This window comes from Delphinus delphis, chromosome 11 (genome assembly GCF_949987515.2).
Source record: "Delphinus delphis chromosome 11, mDelDel1.2, whole genome shotgun sequence".
Lineage (NCBI taxonomy): Eukaryota > Metazoa > Chordata > Mammalia > Artiodactyla > Delphinidae > Delphinus > Delphinus delphis.
In genome coordinates this window covers 76310699-76323836 of record NC_082693.1, presented here as the reverse complement: position 1 = coordinate 76323836, position 13138 = coordinate 76310699, and the positions used below count along the sequence as shown (strand labels likewise).

The following is a 13138-nucleotide window of genomic DNA, read 5'->3' as shown; positions in this document are numbered from 1 at the left end:
TTGATCTTTTTGTATTTACATTCACATACATACACATGCATACTCATGTTTGGCTGAAGCACTGTTCGTGCTAAACTGTACTCTGCTTTTTAGGGGGAAAAACAAACCTATATGCTGTGGACGTATTTTTGTGTAAATAAAGAGATTTACATCATCGTTTTTAATGGCTCAAGGGTATTTCATTGTATGTAGGTACCATAACGTATTTAACTAGTGTCCTAGTGATGGTACTTACATTGTTTCCATAAGCACCTATTATAAAAAGGGGGTGAGGAACATCCTCGTAAATCTGTTCTCTTTTTCTTTTCTTTAGAGCGCATGACTAGAAAATGAGTTTGCTGGGGCAAAGCCTAATTATTTTGTTAAATTTTGGTAATTAACGTGTACCAATTTCAAGATCACACCAGTTAGGCATGACAGTAATTGTATCCCCACCTCCTATCTGCACTGATAGACAAAAAGGATGTTTGCAAGTTGAACATCTTTTCATTTGTTAATTAGAAGTTTGTTTTTCTTGGTTTAAGAATGTCCTACTGATATCCTTTGCCAATTTTATTTATTGTGTTAAGTTTTAAAATTGATATTCTATGAGCTTTTTGTGTATTAGGAATATTTTCCTTCTTTTTCCACATGATACAAATTTATATTCCATTTTGTGTGTAGATAATAATCTTTATGTGGTTTTTATCGAGTTTTTTCTTTAATGGTTTCTGGTTATTGCTTCATACTTAGAAAAGGCCTTTCTCAGCTCAAGATTATAGTCACCTAGATCTCCTTGTAATATTTTTATGGTTTCATTCTTTACATTTAAATTCTTGTCATCTGGTATTAAACAAATGAAACAGATGTAAAGCCGGTCCCCAGCGTTTAGTAATTCCTCAGATCATCTTTTTCCCACTGACCAATGATTTGTAACATATAGTTCATTGATACCACTGAGCCCAGTGGGCCCTGTACTCGAGCTAACACGTTTTGAGATTTGGAGCGTGCGGTGCGGGGAGGGACTCGCGCATGGGCCTCTTTCCTGACCTGGCCGTTTCCGCCTGGCAAGCTGCGCCGGCTCCGCACTCGTGGGCCCAGGCCCCATGGCCGACGCGGTAGGCAGGAGACTTCGAGACTCATTCTGTCTGCACGGTCGGACACGAAGGCAGGCGGTGGTGGTGGCAGGACCACTATCAGTGCCCTCAGGGAAGAAAAAGTGTCGGAAGAGCCAGCGGAGCGCAGGAGAAGCGCGAAACTGGGAGAAACCGCCGAGACGTTGCGTGGGGAGGAGTCGAGGGGGAGCGGCTTCCCGCTCAACCGCGCGCGTCACTCTGGCTCCCTGAGGCAAGTGCCGGGCCCCGGACTGTGCGTTCCCTTCGGCTCTAGGGATCTCCGCGGCTCCAAGAGGCTTCTCGGAGCGCCAACCTGGCCCCGCCGTTCCCACTATGGTTGGCCACTACCCCAGCCTCGGCTCGCTCGCCGCCTCCCTCTTAACTGCCTCTGGCCGCGGCTGGCGTCCGCGGCGTCGGTGACGTCGACGTGGGGGCGGGACTTCCTGCTTCGCGCGCCCTTAGGTCTCTGGACTCAGCCCGCTCTGCGGGGTTTGAAGAGTGGCGGGCGGCGGGCTCGGGGTTGTTTCCTAGTCGGACTTCGGCTCCGGCCCCGCACCCCAGAGAAGGCCAGTCCACCGAGGAGGAGCGGGGTTTATCTCCATTGCCGCCGCTGCCTTTTTCGCCTTCGGAGCTCTCTCGGGATACCCCACATTTCCAGGGGTCGGGAGCCCGAGGGGCGCTCTTGGCCCTGCGGCTCCTGCTTTTCAGCCTGCGCCGCGAGCGGCCGCCGAGACCTCGCCAGGCGTGACGGGCTGGGCCTGCACCCCGCGTGCGGGACCGTCTCCCGTGGCCCCAGTGCCCCGGCGGGAAGAGTGCCGTAGGCGCCCGTGGTTGGAGCAGTGGAGGTGTCCACCTGGCGAGTGCGGCCGGAACGCCGGTCACTGTTAAGTTTTCTGTGCGCACGTTGCAAGGTCCGAGTGTGAGTCTGGTACGTAACGCTGTCTTGTCCGTGGTTTGGAATGCTCATGGCTTTTTTCTTTACAACTTGCCCTTGAATTCTTCTTTTATTTTTCCCGTAAAGCAGGTGGAGCGGGTGTTAGAAAAGTAGGCTGGGAGGATGTTCTGTAGCCGATTAAATGCACGTGAAACTCTGTGGGGCTTTTTGATGAACTCCAGTGGTGCTTGGGTAGCCTCAGTTTAAAAGCTGGCTAAACGTGTGGTACCTCCAGTTTCATTTGTGAAAAAAAATAAGCTGCCATTTTCGTTGACCCTGAAGACAATTCTAACAGTGATGTTGGCTGTCATTACAAAGATAACGTTAGAATATGTGAATGCATGCTGGGCTCTCATGGACATTTTGATGTATCCTTAGTGTCCAACTTTGGCCAAAAAAATGGGTACTTAGCTCTTAAAAATAACTATTGTCAAGTATTTTAAAAGCCTTTGGTCACATTAGTTGTAACGATGAAACTATTTTAGTAAAATCTCCAAGATGTCTAGGATAACAAGAAACTTGTCCTTAGTTTCTCATATCAGTAGTATATAGTTCATAATGTGTTCAGACTATGAGCATAAAATACTTGAGTAGATCTAAAACTGAGTGGGTTGTTAAAGCACAGCTTTTGTTACCAAGCAACATCTCTGTAAACAAGTCTAATATTCAACTAGAATATAATTAAATGTATCTATCCTGCAATTATCCGGATTCAGAGTTCTCTGAATTCATAGTTTAGCCTGTAGGTGGTTATAGTTCATACTCACCTTTTGTACTGAGCTGTGATTTCAAACGCATTTTGTTTAGGATTATTAGAATGCTTTACATTTTAGAGTCGTATAGGACTCTACAGAGAGTTAAAAATGGATTTGAGTTACCCTTTGGTTTTTGGGGACATACTATGTCAGGTGTTCCCCTTCCTTTGAGTATTTTCTAACCAGGTGAAGTGTGGTTATATTTAGGAATTGTATCAACTAGTAGGGTGATACCAATTTAGGGTAACACAGAGCATTGAGAGAACACTTATTGCTCACAGGTGGTTTTTTTTTTTTTTTTTTGCTTGGGTCTCTCCCTGTTGTGGCCTCTCCCGTTGCGGAGCACAGGCTCCGGACGCGCAGGCTCAGCGGCCATGGCTCACGGGCCCAGCCGCTCCGCGGCACGTGGGATCTTCCCGGACCGAGGCACGAACGCGCGTCTCCTGCATCGGCAGGCGGACTCAACCACTGCGCCACCAGGGAAGCCCTCACAGGTGGTTTTTAAACCTTGGTTTAGCCAGTAATCTCACTCTTACTCTACTCATTGAACCCTTAATGATATAATTTATATGGCAAGTAAAGGCATACCTTGGAGATATTGTGGGTTTGGTTCCAGACGACTGCAGTAAAGCGAGTCACATGAATTTTTTGTTTTTGCTTTCCAGTGCATATAAAAGTTATGTTTACACTATACTGTAGTCTATTAAGTGTGCAATGTGCATTGTGTCTAAAAAATGTACATACCACGGGGGCTTCCCTGGTGGCACAGTGGTTGAGAGTCCGCCTGCCGAAGCAGGGGACACGGGTACGTGCCCCGGTCTGGGAAGATCCCACGTGCCGCGGAGCAGCTGGGCCCGTGAGCCATGGCCGCTGAGCCTGCGCGTCTGGAGCCTGTGCTCCGCAACGGGAGAGGCCACAACAGTGAGAGGCCCGCGTACCGCAAAAAAAAAAAAAAAAAAAAGTACATACCTTAATTTAAAACATACTGTATTGCTAAAAAGTGCTAACCATCATTTGACAATGCAGGGTTGCAACAAACCTACAATATGTAAAAAATGCAGTGTCTGAAGTGCAATAAAGTGAAGCACAATAAAATGAGTTATGCTGGTAGTTTTTTTTTTTTTTTTTTTGGTTCGCGAGCCTCTCACTGCTGTGGCCTCTCCCGTTGTGGAGCACAGGCTCCGGACGCGCAGACTCAGCGGCCACGGCTCACGGGCCCAGCCGCCCCGCGGCACGTGGGACCTTCCCGGACTGGGGCACGAACCCGCGTCCCCTGCATCGGCAGGCGGACTCTCAACCACTGCGCCACCAGGGAAGCCCTGGTAGGTAGTTTTTAGACCACTTTTTTGTGATATTTTGAATGCAGTAACCTTTCAAGTATGTAAGAAAGTAGGTGAGAACATTTGAGACACCGTGAGACTGAATGACTTCTTTGAAATCAAACTATTAGTAATGGGAATCGGAACTTGAAGTTTTATATTCTTTACATCATGCCCTGACTGTATTTCAAAAATCCGTAGATTCTGTTTTAGTCCTTTCCCTCTTTTTCCTGCATGCTGATGTTGAAGTAATGAAATATTCAAGAATGGGAAAGACAAGCAAAGAAGAAAAATCAAGAATGATTCATGCACGTTGTGTGATAAAATCCTTAGTAATCAGAAGTCAGCATTTTGTCATGAGAAGTTCTAATTCAAGAAGCTTAGAAGAATGAAATCTTAACAGATTAGTGAATGGTCAGAATTTTGTGTGTGTATGTGTGTTTTCTAGGTACTCTCTCTGCCTAAAGAAAATGAGTTTTATTTTAACTTTGTCATACATAATGTATTAGGTTCAGCAAGTAATTTTCTCAAGTTGTCTAATCTGTGTGTACTTTTAGGGAATGTTTATATGTATCTGTGTAAAAATTTTCCAGAAGTACTCTTTCCTGCTGACTGAAGTTCACATTTCTTAATCTGAACTCTTCAGAATCTCATCACACTCTGCCTTTTCAAGTTTATGTTCTTTACAGAAAAGCTGTACTCTGACCAGACTGGTTTCTTCACCGTCCTCTAAACCTACTATGTGCTTTCTGCTCTCCTTACCAGTCTTCATGTCACTGCCTGATTTCTTTCCTTCTTTCCTAAAATCTGAATTGTACCCTTTCTATAAAGTTCAACTCTGCAGGGGAGGAAAAATTCTCTACCCTGTTAGGGTCTGTGGCTGGGCCTAAGAATTAAATTGATATAGATTAACAGGAGAAAAGCATACAAGTTTTAAAAATTTTTTACATGTACATGCAGAATGAAGACCAGAGCAGAAAGCTTTTACAGGTCTTCCTCGACTTACAGTGGGGTTACCTCCCCTATCATAAGTTGATGGGTTTAATATACCTAATCTACTCAACATCATAGCTTAGTCTAGCCTACCTTAAACATGCTCAGAGCACCTATATCAGCCTACAGTTGGGCAAAATCATCTAACCTACAGCCTGTTTTATAATAAAGTGTTGATTATCTCATGTTACTTATTGAATACTGTACTGAAAGTGAAAACAGAATGGTTGTATGGGTCCAGAGCAGTTGTAAGTGTATCGGTTGTTTACCCTCTTGATTGCTGGGAGCTGCGGCTCGCTGCTCCTGCTGCCACCCAGAATCATGAGAGAGTATTGTATTGCATATCGCTAGGCTGGGGAAAGATCAAAATTAAAAATTTGAAGTATGGTTTCTACTGAACGTGAATTGCTTTCGCACTATTGTGAAGTTGAAAAACTCCTAAGTTGGGGACAGTCTATATCTTTTAGACAAAGAACAAGTTTGTGAAACACTGACAAGACAGAGTTTTGGGCTAGGAGGAGTAAATTGTAGAGAAATGACTAGGAAGATAAGGGTTAGTTTAACAAGTTTGTACACATTTCTCGGCTTTGATTCCCCATCTCTGGCGATAAGAATGTCTTTTGTCCTCCTGGTACAGGGCTGGCACCTTTCACATGGGAGTTTTATCTCCTGCTTTCTGGAAGAAAAAGGAGGGTCAGAGTGCTCCTCTTGTATCTGCTGTTTCTCAAGTGCCTTTAACTACGTCAGTATACCAGAGCGGCAGATTTGGGGGTAACATGTCCTAAACTCCACCTCTGAAATCCTGTAGAGTGTATTTGTCAGTCCTACCATTTGATACTTTATATTGTATTGTTTTATCATTTCTATGTATGTCTTATCTTGCTAACTAGATTATAAGCTTTTTAGGCACAGGAAATCAGATCTCAGTGAGCTGTATCTTTAATCTCTTCCAAATAGAAGTTGCTGAATGAATGTTTATTAGAGATAAGGAATGTATATTTCTACTTTTTTCCTTCCTCCCATAATGTAGTGCAACTAAAAGAAAATCTTTTGAGAGTAACTGCGGGAGGAAGGGCAACTGTTAACCATAAGAAAGGGGATTAAAGAGGCGGGATTCACTGGAATTAGAGGTAAAGTTTCTGTTACTAGAAAGTGTGAATAGTTGAGAATTTCCCATGACCATGTCAGCAGTAAGGACTCCCTCAGGAATGCTAGCACTGTTCCCTAGTGGGCTTGGGAGTTTGGTCAGTTTCCTGGTTCTTCCTTAGTAGAATCTGGGTTTAAAAAAAATACTTCCCCCGCTCTTTCCTTTCTTTCCTCCTCCCTGTCTCCTTCCATTCCTCTCTTCCTATTTCCCCATTTTGCCCTTTTCCATTTTACCTAGTAAAGACTTAATTTATGAAATTATATTAGTACTTTTATTTGGCCCTCATAAATTAGCAGTTCTAAGTTTTATATTTTTCTGTCAGGAGTGCCTCTCTGGGTCATGGAAGGATCATAGACTGTAGTCTAGCACTATTTTTTTTTTAAGTTTGAGATATAATCCAGGAAGAAAGAAATTAAAGTCATGAAGTGTCCAGTTATTTGTTTTCTGTATATTGTAACTTCAAATCACTTTTGGATTAAAATTCATGGAATTAGAAGGAACCTAAACCTAACCATTCTCTTCTGGAAAGTGCTTATCACTCTCCAAATATGTCCTTAAATAAATTCTAGGTAATTTTTATAGTCTTGTTGTAAATCCTGTATCTGATGCTTATGACAAACAGTTACTTCAGTTAAAGGTATAAAAAAGTTGAGTCTCAGAGTACATTTATAAATCTTGGTTCGATTCAGTTGTTTCTTAGTGAGCTGGCTGTCTCAGCTTCTGAGTTGTTGTGCAGTATAGCATAGCAACCATTGGCAACAGTAGCATTGGACTCCAGGGATTTTCCCCATGAAGTTGCAGCGTGTATCTCTAGTGTTCACATTCAGTCTGTCTTTCTCAACTGAATCGCATTAAGGCAGACATTTGAGGTATTGTTAAACTGAAATTGTGTATAATATAATTAAGTATATATTTTTTGAGTACTGACAAATTATAACTTTCATGTTTTCCTCCTAGAGATGCATGATAAATATATATTGAATTATGGTGTGTGAAGGACATGTGAAAAGACTGGTTCAATTAAAGATTAGTCTATTCTGGACAGAAAAACTGTTAAGTAATAATTAACATCAGAGTTCTACACAACTGATACAGCCAGCCAGAGCTGGAGTGGATGAATTTGAAATGGTTCTTCTCTAGAAAACATTTTTATATTACTTCTGGAGGTTCATAGAGAGCATAGATTAATAAGCATGAATTAATAGGCACCATGATTTTATGGGAAGAGAATTATGACTCAGGTGACCATGGCTTGACTAAGTTAGTTACTTAACCTTTCTTGGCCTATTTTCCCATTTCAAAAAATAAATTCCTGAAGATTTCTTTGAGAAACTGTATCCTTCCAATTTAAAGCAAATTTTATTTCTTCTATTCATTGGTTTAGTCAATGTTTGAGTGCCCATTATGTGTCTTGCACTATGCTAGGTACTAGATTGTGAATAAGACATAGTGCCAAGTCTCAAGCAGCGTGTTTGGTAGGAGAAATGGATTAAGTCATTATTTGTAATATAACCTGGGAAGTGCTATAAAGATAAATAAGGGTGTGTTCTGGGGGCATGTAGGGAGGACATCTGACTTAGAACTGCAGACATGATACATTATGACTGAGGAATGCCTCATTAGAATTATGTAAGGGTAATTTGAGAGTGTACAGAGAAGTATTCAACCTGGCCTGGAGGGAGTTAATCCATCAAGGAAAACTGGGGAGTTTCTCTGAATTGGAGAGACAGAGTCAGAAGTCATCAGCCATAGTGGTATTTAAAATCCTGGGTGTAGACAAGAGCTGGTGAACATCAGCATGTAATAAGGAGGTGGAGAAAGAGAATAGGAAGGAAAACCAGAGAAGGGTAGAGTTTTGGAAGCCAAGGGAGGAATGAATATCACATTTAGTATACTGATTAAGTGAAAGTTGCTAGTCAAGAAACATTGTGTAGCACTATAACTGCAAACCCATCTTTGCAAAGATGCTTTCTACAAAGATCTGAACTTGCGAATGGGGATGGCTTAAGTCTTTGGTTAGCATCATAACATAGAGGAAGAAGTATATGTTTTGGAGCCTGAATCCTGAGATTGAAGATTAAAATCTTGGCTCCACCACTTTACTAGCTGCTTGGCTTTTTGGAAAAATTACTTAATTTTAGGGTCCTCAATGTCTTCATATGTAAAATGATACTTTTTTTTTTTCCCCCACATGAGTCATATGGATTAAAAGATACATGTTGTAATACCTGACTCAATTATAGTGGGCACTTGTTAAATGTTAATTTTTATCCATTCCACTGTTACACTCTTCTAAACACCTTTCTTTTTTGCCTCTTCTCCCCACCCCTGTACCCCTCATCATAATCTTTTATCCTTCAAGATCCACCCGAATTCCTGCCTTTTCCTTGATGCCTTTCTATACAGATGATAATTCCAAATTTTCTGTAATGAAATGAACATATTCTTCTATCCCTCAGAACTTTCATATCCTTTTATTTTTAACCTTAAGGAAGTTTTATTGACTCATGTATAAGAAGTCTGCAGATAGGTGGTTCTAGGATTATCAAATCAGTGGCTCAGTGACATCATTAAGAACCTGGATTCTTTCTGTTTGCTTGGCTATTTGAACTTTGGCTTGATTACAGCAGTCCAATCATCACATTTTCTAAAGTTCAGAAGAGATAACTTTTCTACCCAATTGTGAGCATACAATTCAGTGATCTTTAGTACATTTATAGAGTTATACAGCCATGATCACAAGACAGTTTCAGAACATTTTCATTAAACCTCCCCAGTTTCTCCCAAGCATGTATGCAGTCAATCCACCTCCCAACCTAGTCCCAGCAAACCATTTAGCTGCTTTCTGTCTCTATCCATTTGTCTTTTCTGGACATTTCATATAAATGGAATAAAAAATATGTATACTAGTCTTTTGCATCTGGCTTCTTTCAGTTAATATTTTTGAGGTTCATCTGTGTAGCATGTATCAGTATTTTGTTCTTTTTTATTGCTGAATAGTATTCTCTTGTATAGATATGTCACATTTATCCATTTATCAGTTGATGGACATTTTGGATTGTTTCCACTTTTTGGCTATTATGAATAATGCTGCCATGAAGATTTGCATAAGTGTTTGTGTGAACATATATTTTCATTTCTCTTGGGTAGATTCCTTGGAGTGGAATTGCTGAGTCATATGGTAAGTTGTAGGATATATTTGGTCTTTGTCCCTGAATGCTGACACAGAGCTTCCAAAACCCCTTGGAATTTGTTGAGTGATAAGGAATATCTTTTGTTATTCATAATGAGCCCCTTTTGATCACACCTAAGTTTATGCTAATGTGGTGATTTAGAAGGGATCCCTAGATCACCTCAGAAGGGACAGGTCACCAGAAAGACCAAGTAATGAGATGGCTGGAGTTTTCAACCTTACCCACTAACCTCTGGGAAAAGGGAATGGAGACTACTATAAAAACTCTTGAACAGTGCAATTCCAAGAGGTTCTGAATTGATGAATACCGGTGTTGAAAGAGTGGCATTCCCAGAGGGCAGAAGCTCTGTGCCTCTTTCCCCATACCTTGCACCATGCAACCCTTACATTAGGCTGCTCCTGAGTTGTATCCTTTATAATAAAGCAGTGATAGTAAGTAAAGTGTTTTGAGTTCTGTGAGCCGTTTTAGCAAATTATAAAACCTGAGGAGAGGGTTGTGGAACCCCTGACTTATAGCTGGTTGGTCAGAAGTGTAGGTGGCAACCCGGGACTTGTGTCTGAAATGGGAGCAGCCTTGTGAAACTGAGCCCTTAAACTGTGGGGTCTGCAATACTTCTGGGTAGTGTCAGAACTGAATTAAATTGAATGACTACTGGGGACTTCCCTGGTGGTCTAGTGGGTAAGACTCCATGCTCCCAGTGCAGGGGGCCTGGGTTCGATCCCTGATTGGGGAACTAGATCCCACATGCATGCCGCAACTAAGAAGTCCGCGTGCCACAACTGAAACATGCCGCAACGAAGATCCCATGTGCTGCAGCTAAGACCCAGTGCAGCCAAACTAAATATTAAAAAAAAAAAAAAATTTAGGACACTCAAGTTGGTGTATGGAGGATAGTTGGAGAATTAGTTGATGGGAGGAAAACTCTACAGAAGTGTTCTAACAACAGTTCAGAATTAGTTTTTAATCTTTTGAGAAACTGCCAAATTGTTTTCGAAAGTGACCAATTACATTCCAGTCAAAAATGTACAAGGATTCCAGTTTCTCCACAGTCTCATCAGCACGTGGTATCATCTGCCTTTTTGATTATAGCCCTTCCACTGGGTGACTAGTAGAGTCTTGTGATTTTAATTTACATTTCCCTAAATACAAATGATGTTGAGTTGTTCATGTGCTTATTAGCCATTTATTAAGTCTATCTATTCAAGACGCTTGCCCATTTTTTTAGCTGTTTTTTTTTTTCTTATTGAGTTGTAGAAGTTTTTTATATATTCCTGATAAGGGTCTTTTATCAGAGATTTACAAAGATTTTCTGCCAGTTTGTGGCTTGTTTTTTTTTTATTCTTAATGGTGTCCTTGAAGTGCAAAGTTTTCAATGAAGCTTAATTTATCATTTTTTAGTTTGATGGCTTATACTTTTGATTTTGTGTTTCAGAACTTTTTGCCTAACTCAAGGTCACAAAGATTTCTCCTGTTTTTATTAAAATTAGTCTTTTCTTTTTTAAAATTTATTTATTTATTTATTTATGGCTGTGTTGGGTCTTCGTTTCTGTGCAAGGGCTGTCTCTAGTTGTGGCAGGCTGGGGCCACTCTTCATCGCGGTGTGTGGGCCTCTCAATATCGCGGCCTCTCTTGTCGCGGAGCACAGGCTCCATACGTGCAGGCTCAGTAATTGTGGCTCATGTCGCTCCGCGGCATGTGGGATCCTCCCAGACCAGGGCTCGAACCCGTGTCCGCTGCATTGGCAGGCAGATTCTCAACCACTGTGCCACCAGGGAAGCCCGGTTTGTTTTTTTTTTAGCTCCTTCATTTAGATTTAGGATCCATATTGAAATAAATTTTATGTATGGTATAAGATAAGGTCTAAGTTCTTTTTTATTTTCATGCCACGTGGATGCCAACTTGTCCTAGCACTATTTGTTAAAATGGCTATTCTTTTCCGCCTTGGATTGTATTGGTACCTTGGTAAAAAATCAGTTGCTTATAACTTGAGTTTATTGCTAGTCTTAATTATGTTCTATGTATACTCCTGTACTTAATTCCAGTACCACACTGTCTAGATTCCTGTAGTGTTATATACTAAGTTTCAAAATGGGTAGTCTAAATCCCCTAACTCTTTCAAAAGTGATTCTAGATCCTTTCTATTTACATATGAAATTTAGGATCAGCTTGTCAATTTCTACCAAAAAATTAGCTGGGATTTGATAGAATTTGCATTGAATCTATAGATCAACGTGGGAAGAATTGGTAACTTAAAATTGGGTCTTCCAATTCATGAACATGTAATGTCTCCCAATTATTTAGATCTTAATTTCTCTCAATGCTGTTTTAAAATTTTCTATATGTCTTGTACTTATATTAAATTTATTCCTAAGAATTTGATAGTTTTTGATTCTAATGAGAATGGAGTTTTTGTAGTTTGATTTTTAGATTGTTCATTGCTAGTACCTAAAAATACAATCAACTTTTATATATTGTTTCTACATAGGTGATCATGTCTGTGAATAAATCATTTCTACTTTCTTTCCAATCTGAATGTTACTACATTTTGTCATTTATTTTTGCCTTATCTTATGGGCTAGACTCTCCAGTGAGAGATGAATAGAAGTGTTGAGAGTGCTCCTGGTCTTGGGGGAAAGGTACACAGATTTTCACTATTAAGTGTGATGTTACCTGTCCATTTTCTGTAGATTTCTCTTTATTAGGTTGAGGAAGTTTCCTTCTGTTCATAATTTGTTGAGAGTTTTTAGGCATGAATGGGTATTGGATTTTGTCAGATTTTCCTCTGCACCCAATGAGATGATCATATGGTTTTTATCCTTTATCCTGTTAATATGGTATATTACTTTAATTGACTTTCAGAGCTTAAGCCCATATTCCCAGGATCAGTTTCATTTACTCATGCTACATAATCTTTTATATATTGCTGAGTTTAGTTTTCCTAAATTTTGTTAAGAAATTCTGTTTCTATGTTCATGAAGGATTTTAGTCTGTTGGTTTCATTTCTCATGATGCCTCTGTCTAGCTTTGGTATCAGGGCAACATTGGCCTCATAGAAGGAGTTGCATGGTGTTTCCCCTTTTATTTTTTTGAAGTAGTTTCCAAAGGATTGCTATTACTTCTCTAATTATTTGATGACATTTATCAGTGAAACTGTGGGAACCTGGGCTTTTCTTTGTGGCAAGATTTTAAATCACGAATTTGGTTTCCTCACTTGTTATATTTCTATTCAGATTTTCTTTATTTTATTTTTTTTTTGAGTTTTGATATTTTTGTTTCCAGGAGTTAGTCCAGTTCATATAAATTGTCTAAGTTGTTGTTGATATAAAGTTCATATTTTTAAAAAGTCCTTTAAATTACTGTAAGGTTGGTAATGATGTTCCCTCTTTCATTCTTTATTTTGGCAATTTATATCTTTTCTGTTACTTTCTTGGTGAATCTAGCTGTTTGTCAACTTTGCTTATGTTTTCAAAGAATCAACCTTTTATTTCATTGATTTTTTTTTTCCCCTGTTTCATTGATTTCCACTCTGATATTTCTTTTTTTCTTTCTTCTCCTTGCTTTGGGCTTAGTGTGCTGTTTTTTCCCTCCTAGTTTTCTAAGGTGGAAACCTAGACTATTGAATGAAACCTTTCTTCTTTCCTGATATGTGTTTAAAGCTGTAAATTTCCCTCTAGGCACTGCTTTAACTGCATTTTGTACATT

The 13138-nt window shown here is 40.2% G+C and overlaps 1 protein-coding gene across 6 annotated transcripts in view; it reads left to right on the top strand.

Annotated features, from left to right (window-relative positions):
- The window catches only part of CEP83 (centrosomal protein 83), a 141437-nt gene that overhangs the window by 26738 nt on the left and 101561 nt on the right, over nt 1-13138 (top strand). For 5 of the 6 annotated variants that reach the window (XM_060025377.2, XM_060025376.2, XM_060025378.2 and 2 more), the window contains exon 1: nt 1574-2022. The exons of the other annotated variant lie outside the window; for it this stretch is intronic. The gene's annotated coding sequence lies outside the window, so the exon portion shown is untranslated. Of the gene's footprint in view, nt 1-1573; nt 2023-13138 lie in introns of those variants that run through there. 6 annotated transcript variants of the gene reach the window in all.